The sequence below is a fragment of the Amphiura filiformis genome, chromosome 12 (genome assembly GCF_039555335.1).
Source record: "Amphiura filiformis chromosome 12, Afil_fr2py, whole genome shotgun sequence".
In the NCBI taxonomy this organism is placed as follows: domain Eukaryota; kingdom Metazoa; phylum Echinodermata; class Ophiuroidea; order Amphilepidida; family Amphiuridae; genus Amphiura; species Amphiura filiformis.
In genome coordinates, this window is record NC_092639.1 from 1,243,200 (window position 1) to 1,263,461 (window position 20,262).

General features: G+C 33.7%; 1 protein-coding gene across 2 annotated transcripts in view; it reads left to right on the top strand.

The window, feature by feature from the left end:
* Positions 1 to 20,262, top strand: part of LOC140165636 (uncharacterized) — a 99,367-nt gene that overhangs the window by 25,383 nt on the left and 53,722 nt on the right. The gene's annotated exons all lie outside the window — the stretch shown is intronic.

Genomic DNA, 20,262 nt, shown 5'->3' on the forward strand with positions numbered 1-20,262 from the left:
CCACAAACAAGTACATCATGCAGCAAATGCACATTTAGATAATTACGAGAACATAGGGAAATATTATAACATAACAACATTAACAATAATATAACACTAATAATAATAGTACTAATAAGGCCGTATAATATTAATGTTTTGGTTCTCGTCCAGAGGATTTTCATGTACTGATGAGGGAGGGAGTGAGTTTTTTTTTCAATGCAAAAATAGCTTTGTTAGTAGTTTTCGGTCTTTTCCAACAGTGCTCAAGGAAAAGAGGATCCCACCCACCCCCTTTTTTTTAATGTGAGATTCTGAGGAATACTACCCCTAGGGTACCACAAAAAAGTCTTGGAAGTGATCTGCGTTCTCTAATAAACTTATTTATGTATAAAGTTTTCCTAAAGTATTCCAAAGTCTTTAAAAAAATTGAAAAATCTATACAAAAATCCGAGAAATCACAGAAATTGAGGAGGGAGGGAACGAAAACCAAAACATTAATTTTATACGGCCTAACACAATAACACTAATAATAATAATAATAACACTAATAATAATAATAATAATAATAAATCACATATCACTTGCAAATACAGCGCAGTCGTGACTGTTCACAATTTTAAAATGAGTGCTACAGCTAAAGAGCCATTAGTCCTGCAGCAGCCTTGCTCTGTACATCAAATATTACAAGTTTAACAAAATGTTAAGGGGTTTAACAAGTGAATAGTTCCCATGACAACCGTATGTGGGCGATGACATGAGATCCTTTTTGAATCCCAAGTTGTTCACGTGACCAGGGTACTAATGTTACTAGCGGATGAGACCCAATAGGGATCCCTGATTCGTATAATTGAGTGTAAGGAGATTGTTGCTAGGTACGAGGCTATTTTGTAATTTTTCTTAGACACTTTCGTAGAATTCTTTGATGTGCATCTACTAATCATAATTTCTGTTTTGATTAAAGTTATTACATATACGTCTTTGTTATTTCTTTGTTGTATAATTTATCATAAATTCCTAGGGAGTTCGAACTGCTTCCTGGAATTTAAAGATCCATCGAAGCTTAGTTGTAATTTAAATTTTTATCAAAATAATTATGAATTCAACATTCAAACTATTATTGATTGCGACAAGTTAAATACATTACGAAAGTGTTCCCCACGGTTAACTGATGCTGGGATATAAGTCAAGATGTAACATTTATCATTGTAATACCAGTATTTTTATCGTTGCCAATTTGTTACATTGTACATCGTAGTTATTTATTTACAATTAACCATTGTATTTCATCTGTAAAACTGCATTTTACAAATTTAGCCTACACTATTATCTGACCAAATCAACTGTGAGCATCTCTGCATATCTGTCGTCATGCAGTTATATTTTATAGCTAAAGTAAACAAAATAAGGCACAAATTTGAGACAAAAGATGATAACTTTGCCATCTGACGTCAAATAGATGTAAAGACATATCAAATGGCGAGTGATAACATCAAATTTCTTATGAAAAAGTGCATCTTGTCGAGCTGAGTAAGTCTGAACAAAATATATCCTCCCCTGCTGTATATTTGCGTAGACTCTGTCAAAGACTTGATTACCAAAGTGACGGCCGACGAATTTCGTAACATAACATAGACTAGTCTGTCTCTGTGATGAATTGGCGTGTCTAAAAGTGTGGGTTAGTAGAACACAGGCAAACGGCCTGCCTTAGGACTGATTCCCATCCACTTATCAGGCTATTCCAGTTGAAATGCATACACCCCCTATGAAAGGCCCGAGCTTAATCTCTCACACAGGGGGTGTGGATTTCAAATTGAGTCACCCATTCAAGCAACCCCATTTGAAATTCACACTCCCCTCAATTGAAGGTTAAGGTAATATCTTCCATAGGGTGTATGCATTTCAACCAGAATAGCCCATTCTCAGTGGAACGCATATATTGAGAGTCACCAGGGAGTTACGATAATGATGGGATGAAATATTTACTCCTCTCTTTGCATAAATATTTTGCACAAGGCTATCATAAAGAGGAAACATCATCTTTCAATATACACCAAGGTACCCTTAGGATATATCTCAAGAACTACTGTACCGATGCTTATCATCTTGGGATATTTGCCCATTTCTTCATTGAATATTCATCACCTATGGGATTTAGGATGCGCAATTATTTTTTTGAACCAATTATTAAAGACTTTTAGGCGGTTTGTAAGGGTTAGCGTCTCATCTTCTGGTCGACTCGTTGTGATAGCAGAGTGTGTCACAGACCATGATAAAGTGGCAGGCGTGTTTACTGACTGAGCGTATGAACTAATGACCCTTAAAAGTCACTGGTGTGAGACTATATGTGTTAGCATGGTTAGAGCGATGTATGATTTTGTATATCTGGGATGTTTAACTCTCTTCACGCGGTTGTCGACTGCAGACGACAAGTTTCAAAAAAAATTTAGAAATTCAAAAATTTCAGAAATGTAAATTTTCATGACCATATTTGGAATCAGCATGAAAAATGCATTAAAATGAGTACAAACAAGCCTAGTATTGATTCAGTAGTTCTTAAGATAGCTCTTGATATTTTGAGAAAATATTTCAAAACTTGAACTTTTTCCATGGAGGCGCATGGATAGCACGCAGAGCATTAAAGGGTGTGGTAGATGAAGAGATGCAATGAATACATATGGGCTAAAAATATGTTACATGTTAAAAATAAATGTCATGTATTTCTTTATTATCCTATGACAATTTGACGTACACAAAACAGTCTTCTTTGGGCTATTTGTTCTCAGATATTATAATAATACTCATCACTATCTACGGTAGATAAAATAAGATAAATGCTATCTACGGTAGATAGCATGATAAAGAAAATAAGAAGAGTGTTATCTAAGGTATATAGCATAAGTAAAAATGGCTAAACTGGTTAATCCAAAATTATAGACTGTGTTATTGTGGTCTTTGTTTGGTTCCACGTTCAATTTACATCTTGTAGTATTAGGGTTGTCTAGAGCTTTAGAATTTGGTTAGGGCCGGCTAGTGGTTGTGTAGGTGTTCGCGTTTAATTATTTTCTGTCGGTGTAAAAGAGATAGCTGATATCAGATTGTGTTCATGTTGCTATCTACTGAAGATAGCTGATATCAGATTGTGTTAATGTTGATATCTACTGAAGATAGCTGATATCAGATCATGTTAATGTTGCTATCTACTGAAGATGACAGATATCAGATTGTGTTTAAATTATGTTGCTATCTATTGAAAATAGCTGATATCAGATTGAGTGTTAATGTTGCTATCTACTGAAGATGACAGATATCAGATTGTGTTTAAATTATGTTGCTATCTATTGAAAATAGCTGATATCAGATTGAGTGTTAATGTTGCTATCTACTGAAGATAGCTCATTATAAGATTGAGTAAATGTTGATAAAGCTGACATCAGATTATTAGGGTTATAGTTATACGCATGTGTGTTTTATTATTTGGGGGGGTATTAGACATAAGTATTAAGTTATTATATACTATTACTGTTAATAATCATGTATCTCGTTGCCTCGTATTTATATTTGATACGGGAAAAGCATGCCTGTATGGCATCTCCCAGCATGCATTACGTCACTTTATGAGTTACATAATTCTTCATGTATGTACCTGTACCTGTACTAGTATTTCAAGTAGAAATAAAATGGCCAAACCACCATGAATTCGACTTGACTCGATATGGACAGAATTATCGCTCTCGGCTCCAAAAAAAGAAAATGTCCAAATCGTTAATGGTGATTTAGTTGCACCGATCGAATCAGAGACCTAGAAGAAATACGCTTCGAGGCAGTATTTAGAATTGTCAAACACATTATCATTACCATCATGTGAACGGACATCGTAAGGCGATTTTATGCCCTGTAGCTCGGTTTAATAAAAACGATGACCAAGGCACGTATAGATAGACCACGGAAACGACGGAACACTGAAAGAGAAATCGTCATATATTGGGGTAAATAATACATTTACATGCTGTAGGACTTGACATGTGCAAGTAAATTACAATATAAAATATCAAAAGGTATGACGATACGCATGGTGTATGATTAATTCAAAAAACAAATCAACTTTGTTATGTTTTTGTTTATTTTTCGAATGTGTTATTTTTGTTTCAAATCAGTATCCCCACCATCCTTAGTCTTAACCTCCTGGACACTACTGGTCATCTAACAGCATTTCTGATTGGTTGATAACTTGAAATGCTCATTTCAATTGCCAATTATGACTAGGCTTTAAACTATTTATGGTCAAACTTGTATTTACAGATGATCTTATTAATACCCTCCTTTGATTGGTTCAAAAATGGACACAATATTCATTTTGGCCAATCGGCAGGTAGTTCTCATGGGATTAACATAAGAACTGGCATGGAAAGAGCAACATGTCATTTATTTTATGTTATTCATTCAATTATTGCATGACTTACTTTACACAATAATTGAATGAGTATCACAAAACACTTTATTTTGCACTCATTGGACATCTGTAATTGTCCCAGACATTCATCTCATGGGGAGCTAAGGAAATTTTGGAATAATAATTGACTTCATATCAAACATAATTGCAAATTTGAGATTTTCAATATGGCCGCCGGCGGCCATCTTGCATTTCCATTTTGGCAAGGGCTTTGAAAAATTCACTTGTGTGATTCTTGAAGGTTAGTGATCCACCAACACAAATCAACTTTCAAAATCTATGGCGGATGAGTTGCAGACCAGGTCTTGAACAGGACCAGGACTATTGATGTTCCTGTTGCTTTCTTATATTGGGTGTAAAAACATGCAGATATTTTACAGATCTAGTGAGACGTACTTCGGTTTTGAATATGTTGAAAAAAAAGGGCAGTGATTTATAGTGCGCTACGCACAGGCACAACGCCTAGACGTTGATCCACAAGCCTCAGCACACTTTACAGGTTGTCGCTGACCACTACGGCCACACATCATTCCATAAACCATTAAACAACAATTCAGGGACTTTGCTGCTTCAAGAGCGCACACCCTAGACATTCCACAAATAACCATCGCAACCAGGATCAGCTCCCCGAATTTCGTACTGGTTACAACGAGACAAATTAGCAGCGAGTTCCTTGTCCAGGGGAATTTCAAGCTAACTCAATTTTTCCACGAGAGCGTACTAGGCACCGCCAGGGTTCGAACCCGCAACCTCTCACACCCAGTTGTCGCTCTTTGATCATGTTGATTTTATAAAATAATAACTTACACGTTGACAGAGTTTCTGTCCCTGAATCCTGTATGATATGCATAATTAAGACTGCTATATGAAACTACACAACAAATATGTATTTGATAACGGATTAACTTTCATCTGTGAAATAATGATATCTTTATATTTGACATACGCGCACGTATTTCAAGTCGGAAATCAACCACCACGGTTAACCAACGCTATAGAGCAGAAAAAAGACAGTAATAATATGATTTTCTTCAAAAATACATCTTATTGACTTAAACATGTTAAAAGTAGCACTCCTCATATTGACCTGCATCTTGAGTATTGAATTTCAATTCTTACATACTTATTCCAATTGGAATAACAAGACCAAAATAAAAATCCATTGCATTTATTTCAACCCTTTTCCACGCTTTGATGGAAGAAACTTTTAAAAATTCATACGTAGGAGTAGCGCGGAAACAGACGGCTCGTTATCCAAATATACGACTACTAACGATCGGAATTCGTCGGGCCCTTGAGTCATTTTTATCAGGTAGTAACTATTTCATGGAATCTGTTTGCATCTTGTCACACAGGAAATGTTATGTGGAGCTAGGATGAAAATAATAAGCCTAATAATACGACTCGCAGGTGATTTCAAAGATGATCGCAGGAAGATTTGATACTATCCCACAATGCATCGGAATTCAATCGCGACAACGCAGATATTTTTATGTAAATCAAAATATCGGTATGGTGCAATTAAAATAATATTGATTTGTTTGAAAATCAGTAGTTAGCAAAATTTTTATCATATTTATTGCAATAAGTTTTCGTCGCTATAAGGCCAAAAATAAAACATGTTTGTTTCCTGTAGCAGGTCCAAAAAGTAAATTGCTAAATGCGGTTTTTTCTTGTTTTTTTTAAATCCATGCCTTGAAATGGAAAAATACCCTTTTCACTGCAAATTGGAATGGGAATTTACAGTGGGTTTCTTCGACACACACACACCCCCACACACAAAATCATATTTCTTTATATTCAAGAATATTTATTTGTTTTATTTTCTTTGTAAGTGAAAAAAAATCAAATACGCACAATAAGCCGTCAAAAACGAAATGCGCCGGAGCTACAGGAAACAAACTTGTTTTTGTTTTGTTTTGGTTTTTTTTGGTTTTTTTGAGGTTATTATTATTTTCAATTTATCGTAAGGGTCATGCATGATACATATACATGTACAATATACGAAGTTTGCATACATATTTTATTTTAAATCATTTTCTTGGTGTTTTTTGTTGTTGTTTTGTTTTGTTTTTTGTTTTGTTTTTGTTTGTTTTTTGGTTTGGGGGCTTATAGAGCCCATAGAATATTGCAGAGACAACGCATTTCGAGCCAATAAGTATACCGATTAAAAAGTCAAATGGGGAAACATTTTCTAATTATTATAATGATGATATTAACAATATACAAGAATGCAAAAATCAAATAATTTTAGCTCTGATTTCGCTAATGATTCAGGTATATATACAGACCAGTATGAATCAGAAATCTATTATACCAAATAATACCAAAATCATTCCTTCCAGAAATTGACGCCATTTTTAACGCAATGCATGATGGTTACACATTATATCCATCTGTAGCAGATGATATGCTGTGTCTTCTATACACATTGTACATGCAATGCCTTTGGCCAAACAGATTACACAAGGAGTATTTGAATAAATTTTAACGCAAATTTTAGAATGACAATATTCGCTTTCTATTCAGTTACATAAATTTTGGATAATGATGTAAACACCCATAGCTGATTTTGTTTCTGAATAAGTGTGTGTCAATAAAACCGTGTTATCAAGAAGTTGAAAGTGTGTTATTTTACATAAATAAAACGGTAATTTGAACTAAAATAATGTTGGTATACTTTTGTGGATCTGTCTGCAGAAATTAACCTGTAGAATTGCTTCAGCATTTTTTTTTAAGAAGAAGATTATATTCCAATTTAGTACAGTAAAGTGACAATCGTGAACCAGATATTTTCCATGTCACAAAATACATTTGTGACAATAAAACCGTGTTATCAAGTGCATGGTTCAAAGTGTGTTATTTTACCAAAATAAAACGGCAGTTTTAAACTAAAATAATGTTGGTATACTTTTGTGGATTTGTCTGCAGAAATTAACCTGTAGAATTCCTTCAGCAATCTATTCTAATTCTATTCTAATTTAGTACAGCAAAGTGACAATCATTTTCCATGTCACAAAATACATTTGTGACAATAAACCCGTGTTATCGAGTAGTTGAAAGTGTGTTATTTTAGATAAAGAAAACGGTAATTTGAACTAAAAATATTGGTATACTTTTGTGGATCTGTCTGCAGAATTTAACCTTGCTTCAGCATTTTATTTTAAAAGAAGAAGATTCTGTTCTAATTTAGTGACAAACGTGAACCAGATATTCCATCAATAGCGAGTTTAAATCATCTATAGGCATAACAGGTGGCCACATGGTACAGGCTTGCCTCTCATCTCATCAGGCTTTTTTCTAGGGTCCTATGGCTGGCCTGGTAACATATACTGACATACACAACAACGTGATCAGCTCCGATATATGATAACATATGATGCATTAAACAGACATTTCATTAGCCCGATGACATCAAGAAAAAATATGTAGAACTTTACCAATAGGGAAGGGGACAGTGTTAACAACCATAGCTGCTACGAAGGAAGAAGAAATATATATATTAAACGTTGAATGGTGTTACATGTTGCATCGGTTGTGTAAATATCACATCGAAATTGTTTCACGTTGTTTTTATGCAAATATAATTGATTGCAACGCAAATATGTAGCATTATACTTAAATTGTACATCAAATATCATACTTTGTGCAGGCCAAATGAAGAACACACGGTCACTTTATACTTATATTTTATATTTTTGAATTTTTGAATTTTTACTTATATTTTATTAAGTTTCAAAGTGATTGATGCAAATTAAGTTGAATCAAGCATAGTGATTTTCGCTCTTTTGCGCCATTTCTTATAACCTTAATTTCTGTCTTCGTGCGTCGTTTTTAAAGGCCCATTCAGTGATTTGCTCATCCCAACAATTGAAAACAGTCATCAAAATTCAGATTTGGTACTATTGTGATTGTCATAGATGTGCTACCATAGCATGCAAGTGGTTCAGCCGAAAGCTGTGTATTTAAGACAAAATAAGGCAATTTATACATGAATCTGTGATTTATATGCTGACAGTATACAAATTAGCACACATATTTGAATGAGGCCTCAACTTTGTCAAAACTACCGTTTTGGTTTTTTTTTTCATTTTTGCCATTTATTTTACATTTCAAGAATACCCAATGACAATTTTAATGACTTATCCTTCACTTCACTAAAATTTATAAACAACTTGAATTTTTTTGAACTTACGCTGGGATCACTGAAAAGAGCCTTTGATCGCATGGTCAACCTCCTAAGTTTTATATAACACAAAGTCACTCTTGCCACGAGCTAATTTGTACAGTAGGCAGCTATATGTTGTATATATGAAAATACGAACGTATACATATGACAATATGCAATCATACCTATATCGTGAACCTGGGATTAATACGTAAAAACAAGCCATAAGCTTTGCGGATAAGTAAGATGTGGTTCAGGTCGTTATTATTGAAAGCATGCTGGCTAATGAATTGGATCCTGGTCTCTTATGACTATAGCTTGTACTTCAATGACTTTACGGGCATAGTACAGGTTACTAGTATCTGTCATATTCATACATTGCTAGTGATGTATTAACACGGATATACATCTATAATCAGTCTACACATGAAGTAGAATTGCAGTTAATTATTGCTAATTTACCAAATAGTTATGCTTATTCTACTTTTTGTCCAACCTGATGTCATTTTTTATTTATGCTATCTACTGCTGATAGCAATAAATGAGATATTTTGTTTTTGCTAGCCACTAATTACAGCCATTTTGACTGTCTGTGCGATGTCGATTTTAATTTTTAAACCATGCAAATGATCATGCTGAAAACGTTTCCAATTAAGCCTCTTGTTGGTGCTATCTACTGCTGATAGCATGGCAATAAATCGCATATTGTGTTTTTGCCAGCCACTAATTACAGCCATTTTGACTGTCTGTGCGATGTCGATTTTAATTTTTAAACCATGCAAATGATCATGCTGAAAACGTTTCCAATTCAGCCTGTTGTTGGTGCTATCTACTGCTGATAGCAATAAATCACATATTTTGTTTTTGCCAGCTACTAATTATAGCCATTTTGACTGTGCGATGCTGATATTAATGTTTAAACCATGCAAATGAACATGTTGAAAACGTTTCCCAATTCAGCCTTTTGTTTGTACTATCTACTGCTGATAGCAATAAATCACATGTTTTGTTTTTGCCAGCCAGTACTAGTTACAGCCATTTTGACTGTATGATGCCGATATTAGTTTTTAAACCATGCAAATGAACATGTTAAAAACGTTTTCCAATTCAGCCTCTTGTTTGTGCTATCTACTGCTGATAGCAATAAATCACACATTTTGTTTTTGCCAGCTACTAATTACATCCATTTTGACTGTGCGATGCCGATTTTAATTTTTAAACCATGCAATTAAATGATCATGCCGAAAACGTTTCCAATTCAGCCTCTTCTACAGCTGATAGCAATTAATCGCATAGCCATTGTCTGATATGAATTCATTCAATGTTAAGTCCATGCCGTTATTTCTATATATTAAAACCACCTTGGATGCCGTCCAATTTTCCCTATTCAACAACTCTCATTTATGCTATCTACTGCTGATAGCAATAAATCATTTTTGTGCATCTACTGCTAACATCCACGTTTTGAGCAGTCCATGCTGTTATAGAGTTGGTTTTTTTTGTAAATCATCTTGGATGCTTTAAAAAATGGTAATATTCAAGCACTTATTTGTGCTATCTACTGCTGATAGCAGTAAATCACAAACCCACGATTGTAATATTACATTAGGACTATATAACATCAAACATTACGATATTTTATATACTATATAAATGTTAATCATTCGGAATTATGAAATAACATATGTGTGGTCATATTCAACCACTTGTTTGTGCTATCTACTGCTGATAGCAGTAAATCACAAACCCATATGATTGTAATATTATATTAGGACTATAACATCAAGCATTATGATATTTTATATACTATATAAATATTAATTATTCTGAATTATGAAATAACATATGGATATTTCTATACAAATTGTTATTTTACCATCATCCATGACACCTCTATTTTGTTACATGTCATCGATTTTAACTCTCTTCACGCGGGTGTCGACAGACGACATGTTTTTAAAAAAAATTCAAAATTCAAAAATTTCAGAAATGTAAATTTTCATGACCATATTTAGAATCAGCATGAAAAATGCATTAAAATGAGTACAAACAAGCCTAGTATTGGTTCAGTAGTTCTTAAGATAGCTCTTGATATTTTGAGAAAATATTTCAAAACTTCCACTTTTTCCGTTGAAGCGCATGGCTGTTCTCTAACCTGGATCCAGGGTTATGCGTGTAATCTAATACAGCTCATAAAATAGGAACTGTCAAATAATAACACGGCTTTGACACCTTATAGCTTGCTTGTTGATAATCATTGTGACTCTATCATCAAATGCATATACCGAATATAGTACAGGTGTTATATATTCGAATCCAGTGTTTTTACTCCAAGAAAATACCACCATCAATTCATATCAAAATATACTGCAATGTTTGATATCAAAATGGCCTTTTTCGTAACTTTCAAATGTACATCCTGTTTGTAGTACAAAAGGAAGAGAATATACACAAAAGGAAGAGAATATACACAAATATACAAAAGGAAGGAAGGTTTTATTTCAAACTCTAATGGTGACCCGCAGGTCAAATTACTAGGATTTACATTAAACACACTTGAACAGACACAATGCAATTTTGGAGGCAGCCGCTTAATCAGCGCCAATATTGCCACATTGAAACAAGCAAATATCCATCCCCCATATAGGCAATGAGGATAAAGTGCCTTGCCCAAGGACACAACACGTTGGCACGAGCGGGAATCGAACTCGCAACATATGGATTATGAGTAGGGCGCCTTATCCACTCGGCCACACGTGCTCCTCAGTACAATAACCCAAAAGACAAATTGCAAACAAATAACATGCTTTGGTAGACAACTTATGTATTTCTTGTTATTAATTACTTATTTAATTTTAGGTCATCTTTGCTTTGGTCAGTAATTAATAATGCATTGGCTTTTGCCCTAAGCTGTCATCAGTATACTTCATGTAAGACAAATTGATAAATGACGCAGAACACTAGGTTCTATGGTTTATTGGATAAAATGGAGCGTTACAACTTGCATTTTCATCAGACCATTTAATTACCTTAGGCATACCATTTTTTTTTTTTTTTTTTTAATATAGTATGTATTTCAGGCATTGTAATTTTCATTGTAGTTATTGCATATGCATATAGCTTGATATACCACATAGAAGATGACACATCATATACCCCGATTAAAAAATCAAACATATAGCTTAATCCAAATACTACATTTAACACAAGCGACAAATAATTTAGAACGTGTTCCTCCTGTGAATGAGTTATGGACAATGTTGCTGTTGTAACGATACATGAAGGGTGCTGTTTGTGATTATTATCAAATACCGTAAAAACTCGATAGTTAGCATATGTGCTTACTATTGAGCGCTTTTAAAACATGAAGTGCCCCATCCAAAAGTGTAAAGGGTTTTGAGCAAATCATCGATACACATAATAGTTATATAAGAACAAGTAAACCTGCAAAACCGTATTTCAACCCCATTAGCTTAGTTGGTAAAGCGCCGGACTTTAGTACAATTTCATGTTTTCAAAAGCGCTCGATAGTATAAGCACTTATGCTAACTATCGAGTTTTTACGGTATGTTAAGCGTCATGAAGTTGTGAAATATTTGCTTGGTGTGGGATAGGTAATCAGGCTTTGTGATAATGCGGATTGCACGTTTTTGGACTTTGAAAAGTTTGTCTAATTTTGTTTGGAGATTTTGATGGAAGAATTTAAGGATGAGTGGGTCGATCGTGCCGTCCGCCTTTGAGGGTGCACAATAGTAATAAATTTCCCTATACTTTGTGTACAAAATGGCCTCTTCAAATGGCTCTACATACCTTACGAAGCGACTCAATTTTTCAAAGTGATGTTTTCCTGACTGACAAACAAACAAGCAAGTAAACAAACTAAATTAAATATATTGGTGACCATTGAATTTTCGAGCTACCGGACCACGAATGCAATACACTTTTTTCACCCAATTTTCAAAATAGAAGCACTTGTGATTTTACCTAGAAGCAGCCGGTTTGAGAAATACATGAAAAATCTGAATAAAAGCCCAGAATCTTTTCCAATCTTGGCAGATGCTTAGATTCAAGCCTACATTTATTATCTGGCACAAATTTTTACCAAAATCTGCACAATTTTTTTGTTTTTTAATATTGATTTATAGGTGGGTAACTTTTACCGAAATGTAAAAACACCGCAGATCAGGACGGAATCCCACAAGAGACATTATTTGGTGATGTGAAATCTTAAGCGTTATATACTATGTTTGTCAAGCCTACATCGTTGTGAAATAAGGAATTACGTAGGCCTATAGCTCTTTTCACCGTTTTGTTTGTAATATTACAATCAAATCTATATAGCAATATATTAATTTTGAATTGTTTTAACGTGAGAAAATATTCCACTACACCACCTGTATACAAAAGCCAATTAAAGTTTCAATTAGTTCCCAGCTGACTCTTGTTTTAAGAGCTAAAATTCTTATACATAATTAATCAAGAGTCATTAAATACTGTAAATAATACGCCTACTCAACAGACAAATCAAAATGTAACATTAAGCACTTTATATGGCTGAGTGGTAACACTTGACAACATAATAATCGGTGTACTAAAGAACAGTGACACGTATGAAATATACATTATATCTGAACATTTATTCCTATAGACGAATCCAACGAGCCAAGTCATGGTCATTTGGTCGGCCATATTTGGTACCGTACCCCGCATGCACCAAACAGGTGTTGTGAGTGCCCAATTGGATGGATTAACCCACTTAAAATTCGGTGTAACGTGGCATTACAATCATTTACATTAACGACTAAATCAAACAGCCATGTTCTATAGACGAATCCAACGAGCCAAGTCATGGTCAGGATTTGGTCGGCCATTATTGGGTCCCCACAGCACCTAACTTGTGTTGTGACTGCACAATTGGGTGGATTAAGGCCGCTTAAAATTCGATGTTAGATTCTTTTGTGTTGTAAACTGTCATCATTCTTTTGTCTACGTGTAATAAGGGTGATAGAATGCAGTTTAATATACCCTTCAAGGCCGCATCATTTCACATTTTAGGTGAGATAGCTGGGTCCCCGTCGCGGCTATGGCTGCCATTGAGGAGTAGGAATGCGTGAAATTGGATTCGTCTATATAAAGGGAACACAATTTTGAAACAACTTGCCGATATCCGTACATGCATGGAACTAAATTTAGTTCTGCATATAAACAGCATTACGCCCTCAAAAGAAATAATAAATGTGTTCAAAATCATCATTCTCTTTGTGCTATCTACTGCTGATAGCAAGTTGAGAAGCATGTTGCATGTTAACGTGTTTGTCATGACATATTTTACGAGTAAATCACTAACTTGATGCACATTTGGTTCTATCTAATGAATTTGTTTGAAAATGGCGACACAATATTCTAATGCTTTTTCAACCATTGACTGTTTTGTGTGTACACCATGTCTCTATGAAGCTAAACACGGTTACAAAAACAATGCACGTGTACATTAGCATGAAACAAATCTAAAGGATATAGTCGGCACATATAAAATCCCAGCCTTAGAGTGCCCTGGTACATAATAACGACATCATTGCCTCGATGTCTCTGGGCTGTACATTGTGAAGTATTGTAATAAGCTTACGGTAATATCGGCGTGCCCATAGGTTAGGCACCGTCAAGTTCAAAGTGTGCTATCATCATTATGTGTATGCTGCTATTAATGCATGACATGTCGAGATAATAGATTAATTCATAAATGCAAGTGCAACGATAAATTTTAGCGCAAAAAATATTTAATGATGAACATCTTTATATAATAGTTCTAAAGAGCTACGAAATATGAAGTTTTAAGGCTGTTGTGTGATAGAATATCAACCAAATATACACTACCAACCAAATAGCACTTATTTTACATGCTTAAGGCACCATTTAATATTTACACCAGAGGAGTGGGAGTTTTTCACACACAAAAATTGAAAATAAAAATTGCGTTCTTCCCTCTTGTCGCTCAAATTTTTGGACCAACTTTGTTTCCCTCCTTTTTTGCTTTTAAAACTTATACAGTCCTCCCTCATGGTTCAAGGAAAAATTTAGATTCCCAATCAAGATCCCAGAAAAATAATTCCCCTTCAAACTCCTGCTCTATCTATTGCACAATGCATGCTAATCATGTTAATTGTGACTACTTTAGTTTTAACTCTTCAGAATCCAATTCTACGATGTTATCAGAATGTTAAGAAATTTGAATAATCATCGGTCACTGTGTTAATTTAAAAGAGAGGTGAAACAGCATTCTCTTTGTTGATCTAATGCTAATGTCATACCGCCCTCAAAAAATCGTAACGATGTTTTCAACTAGCACTCTTTGTGCTATCTACTGCTGATAGCAATTTTGCGGACTGAATTGCTGATGGAAATTTATTAAACCACTTAAGTTATAGATTAGCATGTTGCATATAACGTGCTGGTCATTATAAATTTTGGGGTTAAAAGAACTATACCGACCAAATACAGGCAACACCGGGGCTCGAACTCACAACCCTTCGATTGCAAGGTAGAACCCGTATCGCTGTGCCACTGTGCCGACCAAAATATAACAAACAAATATATCAATTTATTTTACAAGGAGAATTGAGATAGATAACTAGATAAGAGAGGCGAGAGAGAGGGAGACGATAAAGAGGGGACGAGCGAAGAGGGCTACCCAGCAAACACAAAAACGTTTTAAAAACGTTTTAAATAAGTTATATTTTGGCTTTTGGTTTAGGTAAAAACGTTTTAATAACATTAAAATGTCGGGTTATATAAAGGTTATGATAACGTTTTAAATCGTTTTGTATGAAAACACACTACAACAATATTTTTAAATGTTTTCAAAAAATGTTATTGTAAACTATTTTTGCAAACATTTTTGCAAAATATTGTGTCAATACTTAAATAACATTATGTTAAAATATTTGAACCCAGGAAACACAGAAATGTTCTTAAAATGTTTTTTTCAAAACCTTTTAATAACATTTAAATGTCGGGTTATATAAAGGTCATGAAAACGTTTTTAAAACGTTATTGAAAATATTTTGGGCAAACGTTTTTCGCAAAATAGTTTTTCAACCCCAAAATAACATTCTGTTTAGAATGTTTTGTATCAAGTTTTCAAGAATGTTTTTGGAATGTTATTAAAACGTTTTTACACCCTTTATATAACCCGACATTTAAACGTTTTCTGTAAAACATTTTCGTTTGCTGAGCAGTAGATTATCAAAAAATGTTTTTTAAGGTTATGAAAACGTTTTATACTCTTAATATACCCTTTATATAACCCGACATTTAAACGTTTTTTGACAACTTTTTATAACCTTTTGCGAATGATGACGAAAACGTTTTGTGTTTGCTGGGTAATGACGAAATGAGCTAGGTAGAGAGAAAGAGAAAAAAATACAATTTTTTTTGTAACCTGTTGCGGTGAAGAGAAAATTATTCTGAAGTTATATAAAAATATATTACATCGCCTCTCGATGTAAGTGTTGTCCACCGTGAATAATATGGATGCTATCTCAAGGAAGCGATGGATGTTTTCCCCGGGCATAGATGAGTTGGATAATTCCCTCTCCTTATTTACTTATTATTTATGCATTATTCACAGCTGATATCCCGAAATTAATAAATTCAATTGTGCTTAAAATAATGAACAAATATATTTTACCTTTAAGTTCACTTTTTAATATGAAAATTAAAAATATCCTATACGTCTGCTGATTTGAATGGATACTTTGAAATACAAGGGTCATTCAAAAAGTTCTGCCTCCATCATCACATCTCTACCACTTTACGTGCCAGGTTATTGAAATTGCTGATGATTATACTAAATCTAGGCTACAAAATGAAAGTTATTTGATGAAAATTTTGGTTGTTTAGATATGTTTGTTAAATTGAATACAGATTTGGTAGAACTTTTTGAATGACCCTCGTATATCTAATAAAATTATATCATATAATACAATCATAACAATTTAAAAATAGTATTTGTGGAAACATTTTATATCTGGCCGTGGATTGTCAGGAATACTCGTGTATAAAGGGTCTGTACACAGTACGGTGTCTGATCTCCGCCAAACTCCCCCTTTTATAATTCATCTCCCCAAATTTTCAGTTTTCCCCCTTTTTGCGAAACTGCTTTCCCCCTTTTTCAAATATTTCCCCCTTTTAACTTTCCCCTTTTAGTTCCCCTTTTCGACTTTCCCCCTTTTCAAATAGTTCCCCCTTTTCGACTTTCCCCCTTTTCAAATAGTTCCCCCCTTTTCGACTTTCCCCTTTTCATATAGTTCCCCCCTTTTCGAATTTCCCCTTTTCATATAATTCCCCTTTTCGAATTTCCCCCTTTTCATATAGTTTCCCCCCTTTTCGAATTTCCCCCTTTTCATATAGTTTCCCCTTTCCCCCTTTTCATACAGTTTCCCCCTTTTCGACTTTCCCCTTTTCATATAGTTCCCCTTTTCGAATTCCCCCTTTTCATATAGTTCCCCCTTTTCGACTTTCCCCCTTTTCAAATAGTTCCCCCTTTTCGACTTTCCCCTTTTCAAATAGTTCCCCTTTTCGACTTTCCCCCTTTTCATATAGTTCCCCCTTTTCGAATTTCCCCTTTTTAAATTGTTTCCCCCTTTTCGAGTTTCCCCCTTTTCATATAGTTTCCCCCTTTTCGAATTTCCCCTTTTCGACTTTCCCCTTTTCATACAGTTTCCCCTTTCGACTTTCCCCTTTTCATATAATTCCCCTTTTCGAATTTCCCCCTTTTCATATAGTTCCCCTTTTCGAATTTCCCCCTTTTCATATAGTTTCCCCTTTTCGAATTTCCCCCTTTTCATATAGTATCCCCCTTTTCGAATTTCCCCCTTTTCATATAGTAGTCCCCTTTTCATATAGTATCCCCCTTTTCGAATTTCCCCCTTTTCATATAGTTTCCCCCTTTTCACATAGTTTCCCCCTTTTCGAATTTTCTTTTCACCTTTTACATAATACCATTTTACAGATTTTTCCCCCATTAAAATAGTTTCTCCCTTATTTTTTATTCCCTTTTTTACTCCCTTTTTTTTATTCCCCTTTTCACGATGCGTAGGCACGGACCATCTATAGTACCGTGCATTCACGTCCCATGTACTTCGATATTGAAATAGGTCCGGCCTACACGTTGAAAGCACGTGATTGTCTGATACAAATTCTTGAGCTAAATAAAATGAATAAAATGATACTTATTATGTAATTTATGAATTCTATAGGATATAGATCTACATTTAAGAAAAATCATAATCTGAATTATATCATGCAACTAAATAAAGACCCAGGAAAAGGCCAGGAGATTGGAATTCGAATCAATTAGATTGGCTTATTAATCGTTATTATTTTGGACTTGTCTCGACTTAAAAAAAAAAGAATAGGCTTAAGTGGGTACTACACCCCTGTCCAATTTTGCGCCTATTTTTGCAATTTTCTCAAAAATTATAGCACATTGGTGTAAAGTAAGATATGTATATTATAGGGGCAAGGACTACAACTACTGTACTGAAAATACAGCAACACAAAGCAAGTAGTTATTGATTTATTGATCAAATATTGGTTTTCCCTCATTTTTGACTGTAAGGCTAGCTTCAGACTCCGCATTGTACGTACAATATTGTATGTACAATACTTTCGTGAAAAAAAAAAAGTATTACACGTGCAATAAATATACGTGCCACGACTAGTTGAATCAGATTAAAACCCTGACGGTTCATTGTTTGCTAAATCCAAGCGAGGACACCAGAAAATCTATGCAAGATAAATTTCTACTGCTGCTGATGAAAAATCCTAGAGTGCGTTTTGAGGTTTTTTCTGCACTTTACCAGTAGGCCTAATAAATTCATAAAAGATAAAAATCAAATAAAGATTTAGGGCGAATGCTTTTACTCACTGCTCATCTGATCCACTTTCCCAGGAAACTAAATACCGATGCTGCTTAGTTTTTCCCTGACTTTCCAGACATAATTATGAGTAAACATCAAATTTAATGTTTACAAAACAATCAATATATATACATTCGTTTGCATTTTGTACATAAATATTAATATTAATAATGTACAAACATTAAAAAGGGGGGCCTAAGAGTATGTCTATCTTTAATCATATACTAATACCGCCATGACCAAACAAATTTTATATATATGAAATCGTGTAATGGCACCCAAATTCAATAAAAATAAAACGAATTTGTTATCAAATACACTAGGCCTATACATTGTATTACAGGAATTTAATAGATGGTGCATTTTAATAAATAAATAGATTAACACGGGTAATGGGCGATAAATATTGGGCAATACCGGATTTACCACAGAGCCAGTGGACAAAGAAATTAATTACAATTAAAACAAATTAAATGAGAAAATGAAAGCAAGGACATTTGGTGTTCAAAGTATTGTTTTAGAATGCGAAGGAGTCCTAAATGTTATCCTGGCCCAGGACACTGATTAATGTAAATTCGACCCATAGTTATTTTATCTACTTTTGCCAGCATTCAACCTGTTTTCAATGTGATTTGTGCCTATTTTTAATACAATTCCGAAATCTGACGTATCAATGTTGTATCGTCCACAAACTATGATCCGAGACTATTTCATTTCAGATCGGCCCTATAATAGATATCGATTAGAGAATTACAGCAAGAGGCTTTGAGGATGCCGTAATCCTCTTGACAATCAACCAATCAGAGAGACATATTTTAGAATTATGTTCGTAGTTGAAACTCTTTCAACTCTGAAATATATATTTCAAGTAATCTCGTTTCACATTAACACGTTTATGGATGTATTGGGATGATCATAAGTAGTCTATAACATACACCATCATAACATGCCTCAACGATATCAACATGTAAAAAGCTGTTGCAAATTCATAACACAACGTGTTATAATGTATAATGTTATATGCCAAAACTTTAAAAAACAATAAAAATATCAGTATCAATCAAATCAAAACCAGAATAAATACATAGGCCTACAAATAATACTTAAGAAACTGACTAAATCAATATATGACTAAATGTCAGTATAAATGAATCGCTAAATCAATTAATCAATCAATAAATAAATACATAAATAAATAAACAAATAAATAAATAAACAAATAGGCCTAAATAAATAAATCTATAAATAAATAAATAAGAAATGAATGTGCCATTTATATTATTATTACAATTTTAGTATTATTAATATCGTTAGTATTAATAGGCCTTTTAATATTAATATCAATCAATCAACCAATCAATCAATAAATAAATAAACAAATAAATAAATAAAACAAATAGGCCTAAATAAATAAATCTATAAATAAATAAATAAGAACTGAATGCGCCATTTATATTATTATTACAATTTTAATATTATTAATATCGTTAGTATTAATAGGCCTTTTAATATTAATATCAATCAATCAACCAATCAATCAATCAATAAATAAACAAATAAATAAATAAACAAATAGGCCTAAATAAATAAATCTATAAATAAATGAATAAGAACTGAATGCGCCATTTATATTATTATTACAATTTTAATATTATTGATATCGTTAGTATTAATAGGCCTTTTAATATTAAGTACAGTTGAATACAAAAAAGACATAAAAAGATGTTCATCATTCCGTGCAC